The following is a 24551-nucleotide window of genomic DNA, read 5'->3' on the forward strand; positions in this document are numbered from 1 at the left end:
CAACTGGTCCCTTCTCCACAATTTATAGTTTTAGAGAGTATCCTGGGGCACTGAGAGGTTAAATGATTTTCCCAGAGTCACAAAATCAGTATTTGTCTGAAATGGAACCTGAAACCACATTCTGATTCCAAGTCCTGTATCCATTACAATGTATTATCTCTTAGATTTAGCTCTATATTAACTTTCTAATAGAAGCCTCTGTTAGCTTTTTAATAAAATATTATTTTAAAAAGAAATTACAATTGTATGAGAAAACACAGACATCAGAAAGGGAAAGCATGGTGAAAATCATTTTGGCAAAAAGAAAAAGAAAGAAAACTATATTGTCTTTCTCTTTGGTGTATTCTATAGATTATCTAGAAATACATGTACATATATATGTATATATGCTTCATTATATGCAAATATATATATATATATAATATGTATATATTATAAATGGATGTGAGTTTATGTATATACACATATAACTTAGCCAGATTTTAATGACATATTTGCTCGTTTCTCATGCTATTATTGTGGACAAATTATAATAATGTGAGCTAGACAATGGTATAATTGAATGATGGGACCCAAAGAATAATCTATTAGTAGTTCATTGTCACCTTAGGAGAAAGTATCTGGTATTATGTCCTGAAAATCTATCATTGACCTTGTACTATTTACCATTTTAATTAATAACTAGGATAAAGGCCCAGATGGCCTGCTTATTAGATGACACAAAACTAAGAGAGAGAGCTAACATTTTGAATAATAGAAACTCATCCTCCCTTCCTCCCCAGAAAAAAAAAATAAGACTAGAACTTTTACTTAAATGGAATAAAATGAAGTTTAATAGGGATAAAAGTTAGAGTATATATTTAATTTTAAAAACAAATCAATTTAGCAAGTTTGAGAATTGAGAGAGATGGCTAGAGTGCAGTGCATTTGATTGATATAAAGAAAAACTTCTTAATAATTAGAGCTATGTCAGTCAAAGTGGAAAAGCTTACCTTAGGAGATAGTGGGTTTCCCCTCCCTCCAGTCCTCCAAGAAAAGACTGGATAGCCACTTGTTGGGTTTGTTGTGCAGGAGATTATAACTCAAGTATAGATGGTGCTAGATGGCTCTGAGCTTTCTTTCACTTTTGAATAGTCTGATTCTCTGCTTTGAAACACAAAACAATTTATAAATAGAAAAAAACAGAAAACACTCACTTTCCAATCCATTGTATATCAAGAATTATTTTTCTCCACCTACTGTATCAGCTTTCCAAGCTAGGGATCTAGGCAACTTCCATCATTTAAGAGTATTGATATGGATCTGGCCCCAAACAAAAGAGAAAATCTTCACATTGGTATCTTCTACCTTGCTTCTTCAAAAAGAAGATCCTAGAAATCTCCCCAGTGTAGATAAATCTATGATTCAGAGGGAGAGAATTATTCTTCACTATTGTAACTCTTCAGATTGAATACACACACACACACACACACACACACACACACATATATATAATGAAAAATGACCATAAACACAAGTGCATTTGTGGAATAAAGATCTTGTGATTGACTGAACTCATCTAGATGAACAAATCTAGCCTTTGTGATCCCCTTGGAACTACTCATGAAATCCCCGGGATATCATTCCAATGGAAGATGATAAGGTGCTATAGAACAGAGGTTTGAGCCATCTCTTCCTCCTCTGTCCAACACCTCCTCTGTGAGCTCACCTTTGTCACATTATTATCAAGCATGAAATCCTCCAGCCTAAGCAGCACAACTTCCTGAAGGAGTCCCAAATTCATCAATATCAATAAGGTCCTGATTCTTCTTCTGCCCCAATGGTAACATATATGGTAAAATATTCTTATATGTATTCTTATATTCCTAATGCTTCATACAGTGTCTAAAACATAATTCATATTTAATAAATAAGAATTAAATTATAGAATGATTTCTATTCCTTGATGAAAAAAGTTTTTTTTTAATGTGTAAATATTGCCTTTTCAACTGCCACTTTTATTCACATGATTCTTGAATTTCTTTCTATACCAGTATTTATAGCTACCGGGAGTTAGTCGAAATCCCCTTGGATGTCCTAGCAGATCTCCAAATTTACTATGCCCAAAACATGTCTTAATATCTTTTGCTCTAAACATTTATTTCCCTGACTCCCTTATTTCTGTGAAGTGTATCACCCAGTCAAGCTGTCTCAAAACTACCATTAACTCCTCCTTCTCCCTTATCTTCCTCATACCATTCAATTCAATAACGTTGTTAAATAACATTCTATGTTCAGATACCATGAAGAGTATGAGAAGCAAAAATTATCCTTGTCTGCTTAAGGAGTTGAGATTTTACAAGGATTTTAAAAATTAGTTGAGGAGGTAAAAAACACTGTCAGCTAAAGAGATTGGGGGAAAAAATCTGCCCATAGGTGGTGGCATCTTAGCAGATCCTATAAGACCCTGCAAAAATTCCAAGGGTTCTATGAGATGCAGATGAAGAGGAAGTATATTCTAGGCAGGGGATACAACCTATGGAAAGGTACAATGATAATAAATGGAATACTGAATTTTCACAATAGCAAGTTGACAATGATCTGGAACAGAGTAGGTAAAAGGGAGTGAGGGACCGAGGTTGAACAATGGATAGAGTGGCAGACCTGCCGCCAAGAAGACTCACTTTCAAATTCAAATCTGGTCTCAGACACTTACTATGTGATGCTCAGCAAGTCACTTAATCCAATTTGCCTCAGTTTCCTCACCAGCAAAACGAGTGGAAAAGGATGATCCAGTACACCATCTTTGTCAAGAAAACCTCAGGTGGGAATATAAGGAATTGCACATGACTGAAAACAACTAAACAGCAAAGAGGAGTATGTCTGGAAACTCAGGTTAGAGACATTGTCCTGGGCTTTAGGAACAATACTGAGGAATTTTCTATTTTTATACTAAGGAAATAGGGAGTCACTGAAAGTTCTTGACCAGGTGATTCATATGACCAAACTTGTGCTTTATAAAGATGATTTTGGTGGCTGAATCCATTGATTGGGGAGGGGAGAGAGTGGAAGTAAAATCAACAATAGCTTTTGTAAGTTTCTAAATGAGAGGTTTGAAGGCTTGAACTAGAACAGTGGACTTTTGTATGAAAAGGATACGAAATCCAAGAAATTATCAAGCCCTGTTGATTTTATCTTTACCATATTTCAACCATTCATAACTTCTTTCATTTTTTCTTTCCTCTTTCGTAACACAGGTCCCTCACTACCATTAACTGGAACTATTATTATAGCCTCCTAACTAGTACTAAATTTACCCATGTACAGCTGTCACACAGTGCTTCTAGTGTTGCTTTAGAGTGTCAAGCAGACTAAGTCTGATGCTTTTTTCCTATTATGGCAGTTCTTCAGATACTTGAAGATATCTATCATGTCTCCCTAAGTCCTTTCTTCTCTAGGCTAAGCACCTCTACTTCCTTTAACTGATTCTAATATGGCATAAACTGAACATTCTTTACCCAGTTTCCTTAATCACAACTTGGAACTGGCCTTAATTCTCCCTTCTCTCTGCCATGAATACTGTTGAGCAGTCAAACTGGTATACTGTCTGTCTTAAGAATTTTTTTTATATCTTCTGGATTTGAAAAGTTGGAGCAAGCATTTCTAGGAAAATATTTCTGGAAGGGAACATCTCTGGTATACTTTTGAGGAATAAATGGAGGGACTGAGCTATGACAGAAAATAGAGATTGTTGACTCTGTGGGTATCAAGACCACATGTGAATCATAGAAGGAAGTTGCCTTCTCTCCCAGAAAGATGCTCTTGTCACCATGTCCCAGCAGCCTTCTATCTCTGGATGATACCTCTGTTCCTGTATCTTTACAACCTTGGAAGATCCCTCTGCCTCTGTAGCCTTCTCTTATGTTGGTGAGTTCTACCTGGAAGTTCCATTTTAAGGAAGTTCCTAAGCTGGTCATGTTTATTTTACTCATTTACCAGATCTTTTCCCAACTACTCATACTCATTTCTCCACTATGTCTTTTCTTGAATACCTTCTTGCCTTCCCTGACTTTTTGGCTTCCTTTTTATTTGTTGCCGTGTCTCATATTAGAATGCAAGCTTTTGAAGGCAATGACTATAATCTTTTCTGAATTTATGTTCTCAACACTTAGTATAATGCCTAGCACATAGTAAGTGCTTAGTAAATATTTGTTGATTAGAATTTTTTACCTCATTTACATTTCTCACTATCTCTGGGGAAACATGCCCACTTCCACCCCCACTCAAAAGCTAACACTTATAATAAAGATTTTTTTTTATTAAAGAGAAGAAAACAGTTTAGTAATACTAACCAACATACTTAAAAATCTTGATGCAAAATCTTCCACACCCACACTTCTACAAAGATGCAAGGATATCTTCTCACATCTCTATTTTGGGGCCAACTTTGGCCATTATAGTTTCAGAAAATTAAGTTTTAATAATTAATTTAATTATTTCTACTTTTTGTTTTCTGGATATGTCCAGCACTTTTTAGCTTCTATGCTATTGCTTACTACATTCCCTCCTTCTGTTAAAATTGGTTTTCTTCACTATCCCTAGACTTTACAATCCTATTTGTTTTTTAAGTCCTTGTTCAAATGATACGTCCTTCAGGAAGGCTTTTCTGATCCACCCTTTAATCTTCCAGGAATTCAAATCAATTGGCCTGGGTGAACTCAATCTCATGTCATTCAAATGACTTGTGAATAGGATTGTTGAACCACTATCAGTTATCTTGGCAGAATCATGGAGAACCCCTGAGGGATGGCAGGACTAGAAATGAGTTAATGTTTCCTCCATTTTCCAAAGGTGGTAGATATTTGAATATAAACCAGTAAGCTTTATATTGATTCCTCACAACTTTCAAGAAAGTATTATCAAAAGGATAATTTTAAAGCATTTAGACAGGAAACACAATTTCCCATAAACTAACACAATTTCATTAAACACAAAGTCTTGCCAGTTCAACCTCAGTTCCCTTTTTTGATAGAGTTGTTTAACTGGCAGATCATGGAAATGTCATGGACCTGGATTTCAGAAAAAAAAATTAATTCTGTCCATTTCTTTGTAAGTGTCTACAAAGACAGAAGAGAGAAGTGGACTGGATAGTAACAAGGTATATGAGTCACTCCACATATATTTGATCTTCTCAATAATTCTGTGAATTAAATATTACTATCTCCATTTTACATCGAGAAAAAAAGCTAGACCACAGTTGAGGGAAGATTCAAATTTTGGTTTCATTTAATTCCAAGTCCAGCAGTTTTTCCATTATAGTCTACAGTAGATAGCATCTCAAGTACGATCAAGTGGATTCAGGAACTAGTTAAGAATAATTTTGATTACATAAAATTAAAAAAAGGTTTCTGCACAACAAATCTAATAAAGTTGGATTAAAATAGAAACAATTAACTTAGGGGAAATCTTGGCAGCAAATTTCTGATAAAAGTCTCATTTCCATGATTTGTAAGAAAATGATTCAAATTTATAAGAAAAAGAATCATTCTCTAATTTATAAATGGTCTAAGGATGAATAATTCTCAAGGGAGGAATAATCATATGAAAATTCTTTCAAATTACTACTTATTAGAGAAATGCCAATTAAAGCAGCTCTGAGATTGTACTTTGTACCCATTAAATGGCAAAGATTACAAAAAGAAATTTGATATGTGTTGAAATGTGGGACATTAATGCATTGTTACTTGTGAATGTGTAACCATTTTGGAAAGGAATGTGTAGTCAAACACAAAAAAGTTACCAATATCACATGCCTTTTGAACTATCTATTCCACTGCTAGACCTCTACTCAAAGTGATCAAAGAGGAAAAGGTTCTTTATGTATGAAAATATTTATGAGAGCTCTTTTAGTGATATCGAAAACTCCTCCTGTAAACTAAGAGAATGTCCAACAGTTGAGGAATGTTTTTCATTGGTTTGCTTCCCCTTAACACTACAAGGTTCTTTCCTTATCTCCATCACTTAGTAACCTCTCCTCCTAAGGCTCATGCAATTTCTGTCTACTATCCATCAAAATCCTAGCTGCTATTCTCTGTATACCTTTTCAAGTCATTCACTTTGCCTCAATGCGATTGGTATTTAGCTCACAATTTCTCTCCAACTTCTACCCTTTCACTAGGGATTTTAACATGAAAATTTAGCTTCCCTCAAACACTTTAACCCACTCAGTTTTTCAATCTCCTCACTTCTTATGACCTCTTCTTCCACACGCTTCAGCCATACACAAAGATGCACCTGCTGTTGATATTTTAACCACCCATAAAGGTATCAGTTCCATGTTCATGAATTACAGATCCCCTTATCTGACCAGAATTTATTGATTTTCTACTTCTCCCGGTTCTTCTATAACCAAAATCTGCTCTTCATACAGAAAATGATTTGGAGACCCATAGGATCATCTGTTAGCCCACAGGTTTCAAAGCAGTAGTCTGTAAGGTAGTTGTATTAGGGAGATGAGCTCTCTGTGCTCCCAACTTCAGACCCGAAGAGCAGATGGATATTTGACTTGAAGAGGCAGTTTGAGAGGCAGCTGAACTTTATTATATTTCTTTTCTTAATTACAATTTTTCTTAACTGAGTTGCAAGTGGTGCTTCTGTTCTTTCACCCCAGGAGGCCCTAATTAACTTGCACTCAACAGTAGGTACTCTAGAGTGACATCTCTGTTTACAGTTTGCTGTGTTTATACTAACTTCAGCAAAGTGGCTAACACCTGAGCAAAACCTGAGCAATTCTGCACCTGCTCTGAGAATGGGATGTGGCCTGCCAGGGGAAGACAAGCTGTTTCTGGACAAAATCATGGAGAAGATAAGTTGACTTCCCTTCCCATCATCTCCATTCTTAGCAAATGGTGACTTCATCTTTGTCTGCCAAGAACTTGACTTAGCTCTGTTCTGTCCCTTGGTCTTGAGTCTATCTTTCCCTGATCCCTTTCTATCCAAGAGAATTTCTTATAACATGTAGGATGCTGGATGTATACTTAAATTACCTGGGTTTAAATCTTCTTCCTGACATTTAATAGCTATATGACCCAGGGTAAATTATTTAACCCTCTGAACCCCAGTTTCCACATTTGCAAAAGAGAGGAAAATGCTTATAATGGTCAACTCACAGAGTTGGTTAAAAGACTAAATAAAGTTCTTCTGGGGGAGAGTAGGTAAGGGTGATTTTGTTCATTCCTTGTGTTGTAGAATCTGCCTCCAAGGATATTCAATCTATCAATAACTGTCTTTGAGAGTTACTTGGGCATGAAGATATTATATGACTTGCTGAGTGCCATAAACTTAGACAAGTCAGAGAAGGCTCTGAAGGTCATCATTATTCCAAGGCTGACCCTCTACCCCTGCATCTTGCTGACTCTCATCTTACTTTCATGTTTTAGATATTTTCTTTCAGCGTTTCTGACCTGTACTGCAGTTATTTTAATTAAGGGCTGAATGCAAGCTTACCTAGGCTACTATATAGCTGGCCCTAGACCCCAGACCAGACCAAGTTTTCCAAATTTCCAAGTTTGTAGTTATTTCTAATACAATTGAGTTCTTCAATGGATGTGCTTATTTTCTATTTCTTGCTTGATCCCAACGTTAGCCTTCATCGAGTTGAATTTCTTGCTATATAATAATGCCCATATGTGTTCAATATACTCCTCCTTTTGGAAGTCTTTGTGACAGCTGATTTCTTCACTTCTCAAGCCTTTGTATTGAAGCTTTTGATTGATACTGAATGGTTTGTCTTGTTCTTTGTGCTGCTTTGATTTCCTATATTGTTTCAAGCTTTTGACTTTTACCTTCAATTGCTTATTAGAGAATCTAGAATTTCTAATGTGTATGTATGCTCTAGCATCCTTTTACAAATTCAGCCAGGTTTTGACCCTTAGGATTCCAAGAGATTAGGATCTAGGGCATTTATCTTTTTTGTTATTAATTTGAGTCCCTATTACTATTCTTCCCCATTTTTAGGAGAATAGTGACTAGTATCTCCTATGTCATTCAATGTCAATTGAACTCTGCAAAGAAATGCTTATTTTACAGATGTTGCAAGAAAAAAACATACAAAAACTAAAAAAAAAAACAAAAACAAACAAACAAAAAAAACCCAAAAACACCCATGGGGGGGTCAATTGGGAAACATACATAACTACTACATTGTCAGAAAAGACATAGAGAAAAGACCTTAATGTAGTAAACAGAAGGGTTTCCCTTGCTCTCTGTTTGAAGGATTCTCTCTCTCTCTCTCTCTCTCTCTCTCTCTCTCTCTCTCTCTCTCTCTCTCTCTCTCTCTCTCTCTCTCTTTCTCCCCCCTCCATCTCTTTTTCCCTCTTCCTCTCCCTCCCCCTCCACCTCTCCTTGTCCCTCTCCTTCCCCCTCTCCTTCTCTCTCTCTCTCCTTCCCCCTCCCACTCTCCCTCTCTCTCCTTCCCTCTCTCCCTCCTCCTCTCCCTCTCCTTCTTCTTCTCCCTCTCCTTCCTCCGCCTTTTCTCTCTCTCCTTCCCTCTTCCTCTCCTTTTCCCTTCCCCCTCTCCCTCTCCCTCTTCCTCCTTCTTCTTCTCTCTCCCTCTCCCTCCCTCCCATTCCCATCCCCTCCCCGCCTCTCTCTGACTTTCTCTGTCTCTCTGTCTCTGTCTGTCTCTCTCTCTGTGTCTCTGTGTCTCTGTCTCTCTCTCTTTCTCTCTCCCTCTCTCTGTCTCTGTCTCTGTCTCTGTCTCTCTCTCTTTTGTTGTCTTTCTCACACACACAATCCAAAAGTTCTTAAGCAAACAATGCCATTGATGTTGGAGAGATTGAGGACATCTATCTATCCAATAAAATCCTTTTTCTTTATACTTTAGATATCTTACTTGCACAAGTAACTATTTATGTGACTGCTCCATTAGAATGTGAGCTCTTTGAGGTCAGGGTCTATTTTTTATTTTTCTTTATATCTTCAGCACATAGCACTATGCCTGGCACACTGTAAGCAATTAATATATGCTAGTTCACTTGTTGATCTAATCTGATTCTAGGTGCTTTTTATTTATTTAGTAAAGGAATGACTGATCTCTTGAGCTGAGCTCCAGTCTAGTCTGTGCTAGGAAAAGGCTGAAGAGATTTTGTGAGTTGCTGCAGCATACATAGCCCCATGTGGATACTGCTAAAATGCTCACAACTCAATTGAGGGCCTGGAGGGCTCCCACAAATGGTTATTAAAAATGGGAGATTCTTTAAACAAGATAAATTACACTAAATACTCTATTGGGGATGATGGTAGTGTCTTTGTTATGAAGTGTTTTTAACTCTCCTACTCTTAATAACCTCCTTTTAAAACCTTAGAGGACTGTATGTTGTTTGTCCTCCATTGTCATCTATAGATTTTTCTGAGAAAAATCCCAATGGCACCTAATTTTTTTCCATTCACAGATCAGAAAAACGTCCTCTGTCAGACTATACTTTTCAACTCAGGTATCTCAGAGTTGGTATCTCCTACTGGGACTAAAGGGGCTTTGCAGAAGAATCAAAAGTAGTCAAAGCCAAAGTAGTTCTTGGACTCTTTAAGGAAAGATCTTTGGAGTTTTGTTAGCACACAAGCTAACAAGGAGGAAGTATGAGTCACTGAACAATCACTAAATATTTACTACAAACTAGGCATAGTGCTAAGGAACAGCATTGTATATTGGTACAGTAAGGGAGAGATACTAGGGCAACACTAGAATTCAACCCAATTGCCCCTTTCACAGAGGAGAAAACCAAGGTCCAGAGTGCTAAATTGACTTTCTCTGTACCACAAATATAGAAAATAGCAGAAGCAGAATTTGAACATGGGTCCTTTGGTTCTAAATCCAGGAGTCTTTCCACCATACCATGTTGCCTGTATTATTCTATCTGAATGATTCTATGGAAAGAATATTGGACTCATGGCTTTAACCAAATCCCTGAATCTCCTTAAGCCTTATTTTCTCATTTATAAAATGGACTGAATGGCTTCTAAATTCCCTTCTAGCTCTCAATCTATGGTGCTCTCTAGTTGGTTTTCTATATTTTTGGTCCATAGACTTGCATGTTGGACTTTTTAATATATTAGGCAGTTTTTCTCAGGTTACCTTTTGGGGAAAATGGCAGCTGGGTGTTATTTGGTTAGAATATGATATAATGGGGTCATTGGTTTTGTCTTCTGGTAGGATAAAATTTACTTCATCTGGTCCATGACTCCATCGTTCTCCCCTGATTTGGGTCAGCTGTCTTACAAATACTTGTAAGGGTTAATGAGGAGAATGAGTTCTGTGAGTGTGGATAGCTCAGTGCAAACCAATTCTCACTATAAAAAAGAAACTTGGTAGTGGAATCAGGAAATCTATCTTTGTATATGATGAGTATGACATGATCATTAGAAATGCATCAACTCATTGCTATAACTATGGAAGGGTGAATAAGGCTATATTGTAGTAGAGTGCTGACAGCTTTTACTCGATTTTAATAATGCAGAAATAACTGAGCATCGAGTTAGCAATAATTAATAATTAAAGCTGAAACATCTAAGTGACATGCAGTTCCTCCCCCTGGCTACTGCCTCCCAGGTGAGCGTGCTCTCCACCTTATGGAAGACTCTCTGAGTTTCTGCCTACTATTTTCAACTGACGTTATCTTAATTGATTTGAAGGCCCCCATTTTTTGCTGCTTGTCTCAATGTATTTTGTGATGTTTTCCCCTGACCTGAAAAGACATGTACAAAGGAAAAGGGAAGGAGCAAAAAATGGAAGATTAAAAAAAGGAAGCAGGGAAAGAAGGGAGAAAGGAGGGAAGGAAGGAAGAAAATAAGATAGAAAAGAGAGGGAGGAAGGAGATAAAGAAGGGAGCAAGGAAGGACTTTATAAATATTATGTTATTTGATCCTCATAATAACTTTCAGAAATAAATGCTATTATAATCCCCATTTTGCAATTGAGAAAAATGAGATAAATAGAAATTAAATGATTTGCTCTATGCCATCTAACTAATGTCTGAGGTCATATTTCAACTCGGAATTTCTTGACTCCAGGTCCAATGTTCTATCTATTGTGCCACCAAAACTGAGAGTAGATTATTCTGTACCTGACACTACCATAAGAGATTTTTGTATCATTAGGAATTGTTATTTTTTTCCAAATGACTTTGCGCTTTGAGGGACCTTGGAGCAAATCTAGTCTAATGCATTAATTTTACAGATGGGAAAACCGAGACCCAGTTGGGGGAGAGACTTGACTGAAGTCACACAGGTAGAAAGTATTGTTGTCAGGACTCAAATCCAGGTTTGCCGAATTTTCAGTTCTTTTCATTATACCACACATTCTACTTGGCCAAAAATAATATTCACACCTTTGAGTCTTCCAAGCATTTTGGCTTTTTGTACATAGAAAAGATATTAGATCTTATTTTCCAATTGGTATTTGAAAAAAAAATAAAAAATCAAGTGGATGGTAAGTCAAGTGTGATCAGAATAAGATAACTAGCAAGATCAGAACAATAGGTTGGTCTGTATATTTGTGTGCTTACCTCAAAGAAAATGATCAATGGTTTTGAAGGTAGCATGATTCAAAACATTTGAAGTCTGAGATTATGAGTCCCAATCTCCATTCTGCTATCCATTTCCTATGTGTCTTTGGGCAAATCACTTCCCTTACTTTGATCTCAGTTCTTCCTTAGTAAAATAAGATGATGGAATGAGGGAATCTTCACGGTAACATCCAGTTCTAAACTCTTTGAGAAGCCATTCATCAGAGGCAGGCAGCATGGTGCATTGGATTGTTGTTATTTGTTCTTTCTTCTCGAAGAGGGCCATGACATCAGGCAGATGATGCCATAATGTGTGAATGAATTGGATTGAAGTGAGGGAGAGTTATGTAAAGTCACCTACCTCACTTTCCCCTCCAGAGCCATCTGGATCCAGTGGCCAGATATAACTCAGAATGATTTGAGATGGCCCTGGATGAAATGGGAAACTTTGACCTTTTTAAATTAAATATTCAACAGGTTTCAATTTGAGTGAGGCTGTACCCACACAGTGTTGAAGGGTACATAGCAATAGAAGCCAAGAATCTGCCCTTTTATCTAATCCAAAAAAATCTAAATGAATGAATGAATGAATGAACCTGGAAGGGAAAGACCTTCAAGGTTTCTGACCCAAGCAGAAATGACTGCTAATTATATTCAATCTGAGTCAACCAGGACCCAAACAGTGACTAAATGGGACTTGGCCTATGACCTACTGGTGACCAATGAGAATCATATTGGTTTTGGTAAAGTGGATAGAATACTGGATTTGGAGGCAGGGAGACCCAAATCTCATATCCTGCCTCAGATAATTTACTCGCTATGTGAACTTGGTCAACATACAAAATTCTCTGGATTTTTGTTGCCTCATAAAATAAGAGAGATGTTGAATTTAAATCAAAGCCTCTTTCTTCTCTCTATCTATAATCTTATGAACTTCAAACAATCATTTGTCAATATAGGTCTACAGGAGAAACAGAAACATTCTTATTTTATTTTGTTTTTCCAAGAAAGTATCTTGCTTAATTGGTGAGTTTGGCAGTGAGAGCATTGAAAACCAGAAGGGTATTATCAAGATGTTTGGGCAGCATGTGGCTGTTTGTACCTGGTATCTATCTTTTTCAGGAAATTGTCCCTTAGACTTATCTTGTAGAAATAGTGACAGGGAGGCAGGCCAATGTTTTGGTGACAAGCACCATCTATGAAAAAGAGTGTATATGTGTTGGGGCGTGAATTTAGAAAAGTGCTTCCAGACTTGATGCCCAAGCCATCAGTACAGTACCAACAGATTAAAATGATCCAATCTGATTCAATAAAATGATTGTCCAATTGGTTTGCAAATATCTTTAGGCATAGCATTACCTTCCTTTTTTTAGCCATTATTGGTGTGTAGCTAAAATAAAAAAAAAATTGTGGCTATCTTTAATATGGCTTTAATGATACATGTTTTTTAGATATACTTTTTTGGAAATGAAACTCTTAATAAAATCCCATTTTTGTGCAATGGATCAGGACCAAGGTCATTTTGCAAAAGAATCTTTTTTAAATTGCTTTTTATTTTTCAAAATACATAGAAAAATAGTTTTCAACATTCACTTTTACAAAACCTTGTGTTCCAATTTTTTTCCTCCCCCTACCCATAGATAGCAAGCAATCCAATATAGGTTAGCCATATACAATTCTTCTAAACATATTCATCATGTTCTACAAGAAAAATCAGATCAAAAGATGAAGTAAAAAGAGGAAAAAAGGAAAGCAAACAAGGGAAAAATAATATTCTTTGATCCACATTCAGTCTCCATAGTTCTCTCTCTGGATGTAGATGGCTCTTTCCATCACAAGTCTATTGGAATTACCTTGAATTACCTCATTGAAAAGGATCTTTTCTTTAGACAAATGGGAATTGGTAACATCCTATGAGATTTATTGAAAAATCCATCTATTCTCCTTGAATACTGATAAACTTGCCACTATCTCCTTCTTTATTTCTTTTATTAGTGAACTGCAATATACAGGGGCTCATTTAAGAATCACTGTTAAAGCATCATAGAATCCTAGAGTTAAAAGGGATTTTAATGGTCATCTGGTCCAATGTCATGCCTGTCCTCTTTGCAACATCTCTAATAAGTGAGGAAGTCATGTGGTCTGCTGAATAAATCTTAGCATTGGGAAATTCACCAGCTCCTGAGACAAACTTTTCTATTTTTGTACAGATCTAATTTTTAGGAAGTGATTCATAGGATCATGAGAGCATAGTTTTGGAGCTGGAAGGGACCCCCAAGAAGCCATTTAATTCAGCCCCCTCATTTTACAGTTGAAGAAGCAATGGCTATGGAAATTAAATAACTGGTTTGAGGTCACAAAAGAAGTAAATGGAATTGGGATTTAAACTCAAATCCTATGACTCCAAGGTCAACTCTCTATATGCCATTCTGCTTCCCAGAATAATTCCCAAGTCTGCAACACATCTGATTTTTGTTAACTAGTCATTTCATATTTCACTCTGTAAAATAACACATTTAAAAAATAAACCTAACAAATAAGTATTAGCTACTATGCATAAAAGAGCCAGGAGATTTCTTTGGATTTTAATTTTATGCATTATGGATGAAATCTGGAAGTGTTTGGCCTTCAGGTTCAATAAGACCCAGATTTCAGTCCTACCTCTGACACATTCTGGCTTGGTGACCATGGAAAGTCACATTTGTTGTCATTTATCATCTTGCTGTCTCAAGTAACTGTCTAAAAGTATAAATTACAGAAAAGTTGCCAATCTGAATAGATGAAAGACATTTTCATGAAATGAAATCCCAAGTCTCAAAGGCAGCTTCCTTCCCTTCTCTCTCCATCCCAAATCTACAGTGTATAAAATATGTACTAATTCTTACTTCCTTCACTATAGATGCTTACTACAGATGACTTTCGCACATATAGACCCTCTCTTATATCTCCAACATCCATTAGAGATTGTTCCAGAAATTTCAAAGTAATTTTAATGAGTACCACAATGACAATGTATATGGGTCAGATGTGGTTTGAATTACTAAAATTTCATGGTTTGCTGATTGACATATTAATATGTCATACATTAACATGTATAATTAATCCTGTAAAGACATGTTAATATAACAAATGTACATATATATGCAAAGGTGGTATATAAACATATATGTTCATATCACCATGATTAATTACATTAATATATACTTATCACATGTTTTTGATTATACCAATACATGTTGCTATAATAAATGCATTTATATATGTATATAAATGATATATAAAGAGATACATTAATATAATTGCATGATTTTAAATATATTGATGTATACAAGGAAAATAGGAATAAGTAGTTACAAGATGATATTTGGGAAACTCAGAGACCGCAAATAAAGGCAGCTGGTGATGGAGTGGATAAAGTGCTGTGCATAGAGTCAGGAAAACTTGAGTTCAAATCCAGTTTCAGATACATATTAGCTGTGTGACCCTGGTCAACTTAATTTACGTCTTTCATCCTTAGTTTCTTCAACTAGAAAATGGAAAAAATAACAGCCATCTCCTAGGGTTATTGTAAGGATCAAATGACATAATATTTGTCAAAAGTGCTTAACATAGTACCTGGCACATAGTAGGTACTATATATATACTATATATAGTATATACTATACTATATAAATGAGTATTTCCCTCCTCCTTCCCCTCTCTACTAACCTGTCAAACTCTGAAATCACTATTATTACAGACAATATTTTAAGTTAAGCCATTGTCTCTAAGAGACTATTATTAGATGGCTGTATCTATTCTAGGAGCTATAACACCTTATCTTGACTTCAGTTTCCTATAAGAAAAATATTGGACTTTGGGGGAATGTAACGGGTTCAAGGCCATTCACACAGGGAGTGGACTAGGGCCCTCTAAAGCAGTAGAAGTTTCCCATGCTCCATGAAATGCCAATTAACCCCTACAGATATGAGCAAAAGAGAAAATGAGTAATCCTGGCAAAAGGAGATGGTTGCCTGTGGCTCCATTCACAAGTTTGTTTTCTTCAAACTGACATGAATGTTTGAAAGATACTCTTTCTCTCTGGGACATAGTGGAGGATCTCCTGAGTCTTATGAAATCTTATGAGTCCTACCCACTTCTGGTCATGATTCATGTGGCAATAAATGATAGAGTGAACCTGAAAATCATCTCTAGGGACTATTGAAGTCCTGGGCAGGAAAATTAAGACATTATGGGCACAGATGGTGTTTTCATTACCATCACCATTTCTTTAATCAAGTTTTAGAAGGGGGGAGAGATGAAAAGCAAACAATTAGTTAAAACAGTCTGAGATGGGACTAGGATTTTAAATCTCATGATTGTATTTAATTTTTGATATAATGTATCATCTACTTGCCTGCATTTCCAAATAATTTGATTCCAAGAAGAATTTGTTTTAAATTTATTTTATCATACAAGTGTAACTTTTATCATGTCAAGTATCCCTAGATAGATCACAACTACAAAAGGAGAGGAAAACATTTGCCTAGACAATTTTAGATGGGAGCCCTCATCATGGGATCACAGATTTTAAGACTGGCAAGAAACTTAGAGATCATTTTTATAGGAATATAATATAATATAAATATTTTTAAAAATAGGAAACTGAAGTCAAGTCAAATGAACAGGTATTTTATTAGCCACTTATCATGTTCCTGGCACTGCACTAAGTTTTGGGGATACAAAGAAAGGCAGAAAAAGCAGGCCCCGCTCTCAAGAACCTCACAGTTTAATGGTAGAGACAATTTGTGGATAGCTATATAGACAGGATAAATTGGAGATAATCTTGAAGAGCCAGAATGATGATTTTGCAGCTTGCAAAGCAAAGTATGTCTATACACACACACACATATACACGTGCACATATATGTGCATAGACATGCAGTATATATAATACATGATATATTGTACATACTATGATGTGTATGGTACAACATATATTGCATATACTATCATATATGTGGTACTATATATGCACCATATACTATGGCATATACAGTACAACATATACTGTATACACTAGCTGAAGTTGCTCCCTGATATCCCTGAGATGTGGAAGAATGCGGCCTAGAGTGTCACTGTTGTGAAGAAATCATGGATGAGTTGCCTTTCTTCTCAGTGCTATCCAGCATCAACCTGCCTTGGCTCATTTTCTCTGATGAGCTAGGGTTCTTCAGGGGGCATGTTTGCATAATCATTAAGGCTCTGTTGTCCTCTGACAGTTCTACACATCCTGACTCAGATCCATTTTATCAGCACAACTTCTTACTCTTGAGCTCGGGGCCATCCCATGGTTGACCCCTTAAAATGATGATGTGGCAATAACTTTACCCATGTTCCAAGATGCAGGAATACAGACCTAGCCATATTTGTAAAAGCTTAAGGAGAAGAAAAGTGGAAGGTGCATAGTCATAGCATCGGAAGGCCTTGGGAAAATGCACAATCAATCCATGTGTCTCTGACGTATCCCTGTTCCTCACCATGTTGCTTGGACCAAGGGACCCATGAGGAGAGAAAGCCTGGAATTCCTTATAATAAGGGTCTTAGGAAAAGGAAGGAGAAAAGAAAATGGGAAAATTAATTGAAATTGCAGAGACTTCTTATATTCACAAGATATAAGGTCATAGATTTGAAACCAGAAGGGACCTTAGAGGTCATCAGGTCTACCTCCCTTTATTTTACAAATAAGGAAATGGAAGCAATAGAGAGGCTAAATGATTTATTTAGGGTGATATAACATATTAGACTATCTAAAAAGACTGTCCAGATCTTAAGGGGGAATTCAAAGCAGAAGAGAAAGGGAAGGAAATATGTTTGTTCTTAGTGGTCCCATAGCAGTTACTTGTGATAGAGAAAATGGTCATTATCCTTTGGATAAATGGGATCCTTTAAGACTCCTTATCATTGAAGAATCCTTGTCTGTCTTTTCCTTAACCTGAGTAACTTTGCGTCTCATTGGGGCCATTGCCTATGGCTGGCTATTCTGGAGCTTGGGGGTGACAGACAGGGGGACTGGAGCATCTGTGCTATTTCAGAAATGTTCCGGGAGGGACTGCTGATGGTGCAGTCCCTTTGTCACAGCTGCCTTGGGGTTGCTCTCCCTCCAGTCTTCTCCCTCTGCCTTCCTCCTCACCCTCACCCTGGCTTCTAGGACAAATAAACCTGTAAGGAGAGAAACAGAAATGGATTCCACACAACCAAGGGGCTGCAATGTTCCATGTACTAAGGAATGTTGCCTGTCAAGGTTGAGAGAACCGAGGTGATATTATCAGATCCATCAATTACTGATCTTTCAGGAGCCTCTCTTTTTCTCTCAAGTTCAACTTCTCTCTTCTCTTCCTCCCCCTCTTTTCTTTTGGCTTCCCTCCCCCTTTCCCACTGCTGCTGTTTCTACTTTCAGAACTGTGCCCCACAGGTTCTGACTCAGAGATGCAGAAAAGTGAGTTGTTCCTTATGAGTCAGAATAAAGGCAAAGAACCTATAACAACCCCCATCAAACATCCTTCCCTGCTTCCTCCATACACACAGATGTCAACTATTCTGAATGATGCCCGTGTCCCTGGCAGATTGAATGTTGGAAGGAGTGAATGGTAAGGAGGAATTCCAGCAGTGAGAATTCTTCTCATTTCCAGATAAGAAAAAGCTTTGCTGGAGGGCATCAATGGCTCATCCAACATCTTTGCTGAATTGAAAAAAATGAACTAGTCACTACATCTGAGGGTCACTTTGTCCCCTTCCTCTTTATCCTGTAGTTTCAGCTTTGTAAAGTGGAGGAGCAGGGTGACAGTATTGGGATTTTTCTCTAATGAGATTGTAACATCAAAGACACACCAGTCAACCCATCTCCATCATTGGGGTACCTGCATTCCTCAATCCTCCCATCCTTTTACCCACAAATCACTTTGCTGATGCTCTTGATGTATCTGGAGAGCAGTAGAAAATAAGGAATAACCTAAAATGTCATCTAAATTAGAAGATTCTATTTAAGCATTTGTAAAGAAAAGAAGAGGGGGAGCAAAAGGAAGTACTGGAGATCTCCATTTTTCTTCATTTGACTCTTCCACAGAGATCTCTAAGTATCTTGGATTTCTTCCTCTTGAAAAGCTATTTAGTGAGAAGTACCACATGCTAGAGTACATTATATTAAGGACTGCCTTCTGACATATTTTGGGGAAGTGAAATTATAATCAGAGAATTTTTTTTCTTATAGAATGTTGGGCTTGGAGTCAGGACACTCAAGTTCACAATCTGCTTCAGACATTTAGTGTGACCCCAGGCAAGTCACTTCACTGCTATATGCCCCAATTTTCTCACATATCAGACAAGTAAATTGATGGCCTCAAAGAAACATTCTAGTTTTAAATTTATGATCTTATGATCCTAAGGTTTCATCAGAGGAGGAGCTTCTAGGTGATGAAGCTCATTTCTCTCTGCAAGTCAGTACCTGTTCTTCTTGAGCTTTTTTTGTGTGTTATGAACCCCTTTGAAAGTCTATTGAAACCTATGGACTCATTCTCAGAATAAAATTTTTAAATGTATAAAATGAAATGCCAGGATTACAAAAGAAACTCAAGATTAGTAAAAATATCTTTGTGTTCTATTCATGGAGCCTCTAATTCCCTCTATAGGAGGCATCCCAAGATTAAGAACCCTCAGAGAGCTGTCCAAGACATTGAGATATTGAGGACCTCACTAAGATCACACAGCCAGCAGTGTTAGAATCAGAACTTGAAGTTGGATGATCTTGGCTCCGAGAATGACACTCTATCTATTATATCATTGTTTCTCTCAGAGTCAACATCACATTTTCAGCTGAAAGCACCTTTACAATAATTGGGATTAATCCCCCTAATGACAGTATAATAATAACTAGCATTTATTCAGTACTTCAGATTATAGAACACTTTAGCCTCACAATAACCATGAAACATAGATACTATTATTATCTCCTTTTAACAGTTGAGGAAACTGAGGCAGAGAATGGTTAAATGACATAACTAGGGTCATGCAGCTAGTAAGTATCTGAGACTGGATTTGAATTCAAGTCTTCTTGATTCCAGGCCCAATGCTTTCTCCAGTATGCCACCTAGTTGCCTCGAATAGGAAGGAAAATCATGAGGAGAAGAAATGGAATGTCCAAAGAAGGGTACACTTCATTGAAATTCAAGCTAAAAAGGTCACATGAAAACTATTCTCCAGGATAGTGGGTGACAACTATATTTTGTACTCATTATGGTAGGCAATGTTGCATCAGAAGAATTGAATCTGATCCTCAGCTCTGTCACTTACTATGTGTGGGACTTTGGGAAAATCTCATCATTTATCCCAACTTAATTTCCCCAGATGTATAATGGAGAGAGTAATAATGACCTACTTTATAGGGTTGTTCTGTAAAGGGCATCATAAATGTGCATTATTTTATTCTAGCTTCCAGATTCCTTCTCTTGAAGCATCACCAACAACTTTTCCTCCTGCCATTTGTATTCAAATGTATCTGCTTATGTGCAGTTATCATCTCCTGATTCCTGGGATGGCAGCCCACTTCTATCTTTGACTTTAGTCCCTGTTGTGCCCATTTCTCTTCTTTACTCCAAACTGCGATCTTAGGTGATCTCAGCAGAATGGATGTCATACTTCCAACAACCTGACTTTCTACTTCCCGCCTAGTCTCCAATTGAATAACCTTAATTTTTACCCACATCACTTATCTTGGATCCCCAAACCAAGTAGGGTCCGCCCTTGGGCCTCATCTTCTCTTGGAATTACCTCTTTGGACCAACCTGCCAATTTTTTCACTTCTCTTAAATTTTCCTATCCCCTCACCACGCTCTTTGTCCTCCTCATAATTTTCTTCTCTCTTCCTCTTTCTCTTTTTTTTCAGTTCATCAACTCTCTTTTAGCCTCCCATAGCTCCTTCCCTTCCCTAAAGTCAACCAATTTAACAATATTTGTACTAACACTACAAGATCCTTCATCCTCCTGACCTCTACCTTACTTTTCTATTTTTTAAAAAAAGACAAAACCCAAGCTAAGGTAACACACCCTAACTTCATCTTCTTTATCTCTTCTCTTCCCAGACTACTGAACATTGCTGGAGGACCTATACTGATTAGATTCGCTGTAAATGCCAGCTATCTAACCTCAGCAGGACTGTCACTCCTTCTTAGCAATCTTTTTCTTCATCTCTTGTTGAAATCTTTTCAAATTCCCCATAGCAGTTGTTCCAAATCTTTTCCACTCACTGTGAGTTCCCAGCCCCCATTCTTCATTTTTATTTAGTAGATGACCTTAATTCTTCCTTTTCTGAGTAGACTGAGGTCATTCATTATGTGTTCTGAGTCTCCCAAAGATTTGCCAACATTCCCAATGACCCTGTCTATATAAGTCTAGTGTCAAGAGTTTTTTCCCCACTAACCTCAGGGATAGCTCTGATTACAGATACAAAATATAAGACTCAGGTCTTACTTTCAGGAAGCATATAATCTACTTTTTGGGAACACAAAATTAAATAGGTAAAAAAAACAATTGGGGAATATGAAAGACTCAATAGATTGCAAATGGAAGTTCAGAAAAGGGAGCAATATGCCTTGGAGCAGATGGGATCAAAAATGGGTGTTGAAAGACATCCACAAATGTATAAGGGCCTGGAGAAAGTTCCTTATCCTCAATGCCCATTAAAAGAAGGATACAACTTGTCTTCAGATAACCAACAAATGGGAACATATCAGTTGAGAGAGGATGTGGCAGAGTCGAACATGATAATGTCTTGTATGATATGGGCATTATGCAGAGATAATGTGCTAGAGTTGAAATCAGGAGACATGAGTTCAAATCCTACCTTAGACCAAATCCTGGTCACATGTCTTATAGCCATATTCTGATTATCTATAAAAATGGACATATTAATGATTGCCCTGCTGCACAAAACTTCTGGAGATAAAGTGCTGTGCAAAATGTACAGCAAACTATCCAAGTAAGTTACAATTATCTGCAATCCCAGCTGAGTTAGAGCCACTGGTCCTTTTCCCAAGGCACATCAGCTACCTGATGTAAGATAGGGATTTATTGCTATGGTTCCAGATCATTCTAGATACTGGGAAAGACATAAACTGAGCTAATGCATTTTGTGCTAGAAACCCTTCTCCCACATCAACAATTCTTGGGATATGCTATGGATAGGCTAACATGGACAGAAGTCATCCTGGGATCTCATTTTCTAGCTGAAGATCAGTGTTAAGTAGTATCTGGAAAGAGAATGAGAGCATATTGCATTCCAGAAAAGGTTTCTTAGGCTTGGGAGCTTAATGGATCAAAACAGACATAGGTGTTCACTGTGCTAATATTGAACTCACCACATAACACTAGTATACATATTACGAAATAACTCTCTATTTGCCAGTGGGTCATTGCAGCCCCCTCTATTATTTTTTCTGGAACAGACAATGATGTAAGAGGCTTTGCTTTTTATTTAGTGGCTATTTAAAATTCTGTCGCTGTCCCGGCACTTACATAGCTATTTTTGCTGAGCACTTAATCAGTTGGTCCAAGATCTGAGCTGGAAGATTGTGAACAACAAAACCCAGCAGTAGGTCTGTCTCTGCCACAGAGAACTGACTTCATCAGCCTCCCCAATCGTCCTCTTGCTCCCTCTTTCTCTTTCCTATAAGAAGCTGGAATTAGGGAAGAACTGTGGCTTGGTTTACTGGGTATAATCTGAGAAGTTCCCCCAGGAACTTGCTTATCTCTTAATATCTTCTCTTCTGCTTGTCACAAGGCTGGAGACTGCCATCCTTAGAGTCATCTCTGTTAAATTAAGATACCGTTCAATTAATATACACATTTATACAACACTTCTGTTTGAGATTTGCAAAATACTTTACATCTGTTCTCTCATTTGATCTTCACAATCTATCTTAATTCGGTGCTATTATGTAATAAGGATCAAATGAGGCTTTCATTGAAATGGAAATGTATTGTTCCATATTTTCCATCTTCTCTTATGTTCTGCTATACACATGGCAATATTTTTTCTTTTGTATTTAAGTTTTAAATAAATAAATATTTATATTTATAAAGCACTTAGTGCATGACACTGAAAAATACTAATTATTATCCCCATTTTATAGATGAAAAAAACTGAGGCTGAGAAAAATTAATTGATTTGTCTGTGGTCATCCTGCTAGTAAGTATCTCACTCAGGATTCAAAGTCAGGCCTTTCTGACTAGAAGTATAACATTCTATCCACTGTACCACTTATCTGTCTTCCTAGCTGGTTTATAATATTTGGAAAGAGACCTATAAGAGAAACCATTGATATAGATAAATACATATTATTTTATCAGATTAGCTGGCTATCACTTTGGTATAATGGTGTTACCAATTTTTGATTGTGGGTAGAAAGTAAACAAGGCTGCTGAGAGAAAAGATGCCTAGGTAGGCATCCAGATGGCATTGGACACCTTGGAATGGATGGGGGCAGGGATTACACAGGGAAGGGAGATGGTTTAGTACTAGACACAAATCTCCCTATTGTCACAGTTTGATCTGATTTGGAATCATGTTAGATGATGTCAATAAGATACTTTTATTGTGATGTTGCTGGCAGAGACAAATCAACCCATTTTTGTCTTCACTCTTTTCTCCTAGGCCACAGAAGTCTTTTAACTAAAAGGGGAGATCCTTTATTAAATGTTTACTGAGTTCAACTTGTCCAGAAACTATGCTATTCATAAAGGAATTTTAAAAACTATGATTGAATGACTTCTCTCAAGAGCCTTACAATCTTGCTTGGGAAACATCCATGAACAACAATTAAAGAAAACTGAGAATGAATGTATAATTATTTCTTCCACATCACAGGGGTTAGGGGTGCAATACCCCCATGATCTAGAAAATTCATATAAGGTTTTTTGGCTCTGTGCAGAGCAAAAGAAAAACCTACAAGGAAGCAAAGGAAAAAATGGACTTCTCTGTACACAATATGCGGTATTTATTATATAGACTTCTTTGAAATGGAAATTTATTGTTTCATATTTTCAATCTTCTCTTATATTCTGCTGTACATATGAATGTTTTTTCCTTTTGTACTTGTTTTAAATAAATTTAGAAAATTTAAATTTAAAAATTGGCCCTCTCTTAGTACGGGAGAAGGAATCTAATTTTCTCCCTCCTTTATTATGCAATTGTATCGTATAGTTTGGTTTAAGTATTTAGTCATAGGTGTTGTGTTCCGTGTGTTATCTACAGTTTCTAGAAACTCCCTCTAAAATCCCATAATTTTATATGCCAACCTGTAATATATTAAAACTTATATGGGGAAAAAAATCTAGAAATTGAAGGATTAACTGTAACCCCATGCTAAATAGCCACTGAGATTGTCTCATGACTCCCCTAAACTCATGCCCTTGCGATTCCTTACTTTTCCCCATTCCTTTCTTTAGAGCAGGTCAGGAAATCAGGAACAAACAATTCTATTCTGTCCTGGGCACTTGCTGGAGTCCAAGTGTTATTCTTTTCTCAAATCCTCTTTTTCACTTCATCATGGGAATCCAAAAAAACGGTCTATATTTGACAATGTGGAGTCAGGAGACCTGGGTTCAAATAATGTACTCAACTTGACACTTTGTACAAGTTATTGTATATACATCTTTGAATCTTGGTTCCGTAAAATGTGGATAATCTTATATATTCTAGATACCTGGAGAGATGGCATCAGAAAAGTGTTTTGGAAATCTGAAAGTGCTACCTAACTGTGAGTTGTTATTTTCAGGTTAGGATGGGCAGGGTTGCAGAATTTTTTGATTTCTTTTTCCTGGAGGGTTTAGAAAAGAATATTGATTTTGATCCATTTTGAGAGAGGGGTTTATATGTACATTTCCATAGATATCAGGGGAATTTAATGTTAGTTTAGCGTTTATGACACATTTATTAGTGCTGCTAGTCTCTAAACAATTGGTTTTTTTTTCTTTATA

At 36.9% G+C, this 24551-nt stretch overlaps 1 long non-coding RNA gene across 1 annotated transcript in view; it reads right to left on the reverse strand.

Annotated features, from left to right (window-relative positions):
* Window positions 1-11784, reverse strand: part of LOC127562870 (uncharacterized) — a 47710-nt gene extending 35926 nt beyond the window's left edge. The window contains exons 1-3 of the long non-coding RNA XR_007953834.1: window positions 11541-11784; window positions 1240-1397; window positions 993-1146 (exon numbers count right to left, since the gene is read on the reverse strand). This is a non-coding gene — a long non-coding RNA (uncharacterized LOC127562870). The remainder of the gene's footprint in view (window positions 1-992; window positions 1147-1239; window positions 1398-11540) is intronic.
* Window positions 11785-24551: the final 12767 nt, after the last annotated feature.

This window comes from Antechinus flavipes, chromosome 4, assembly GCF_016432865.1.
Source record: "Antechinus flavipes isolate AdamAnt ecotype Samford, QLD, Australia chromosome 4, AdamAnt_v2, whole genome shotgun sequence".
Lineage (NCBI taxonomy): Eukaryota > Metazoa > Chordata > Mammalia > Dasyuromorphia > Dasyuridae > Antechinus > Antechinus flavipes.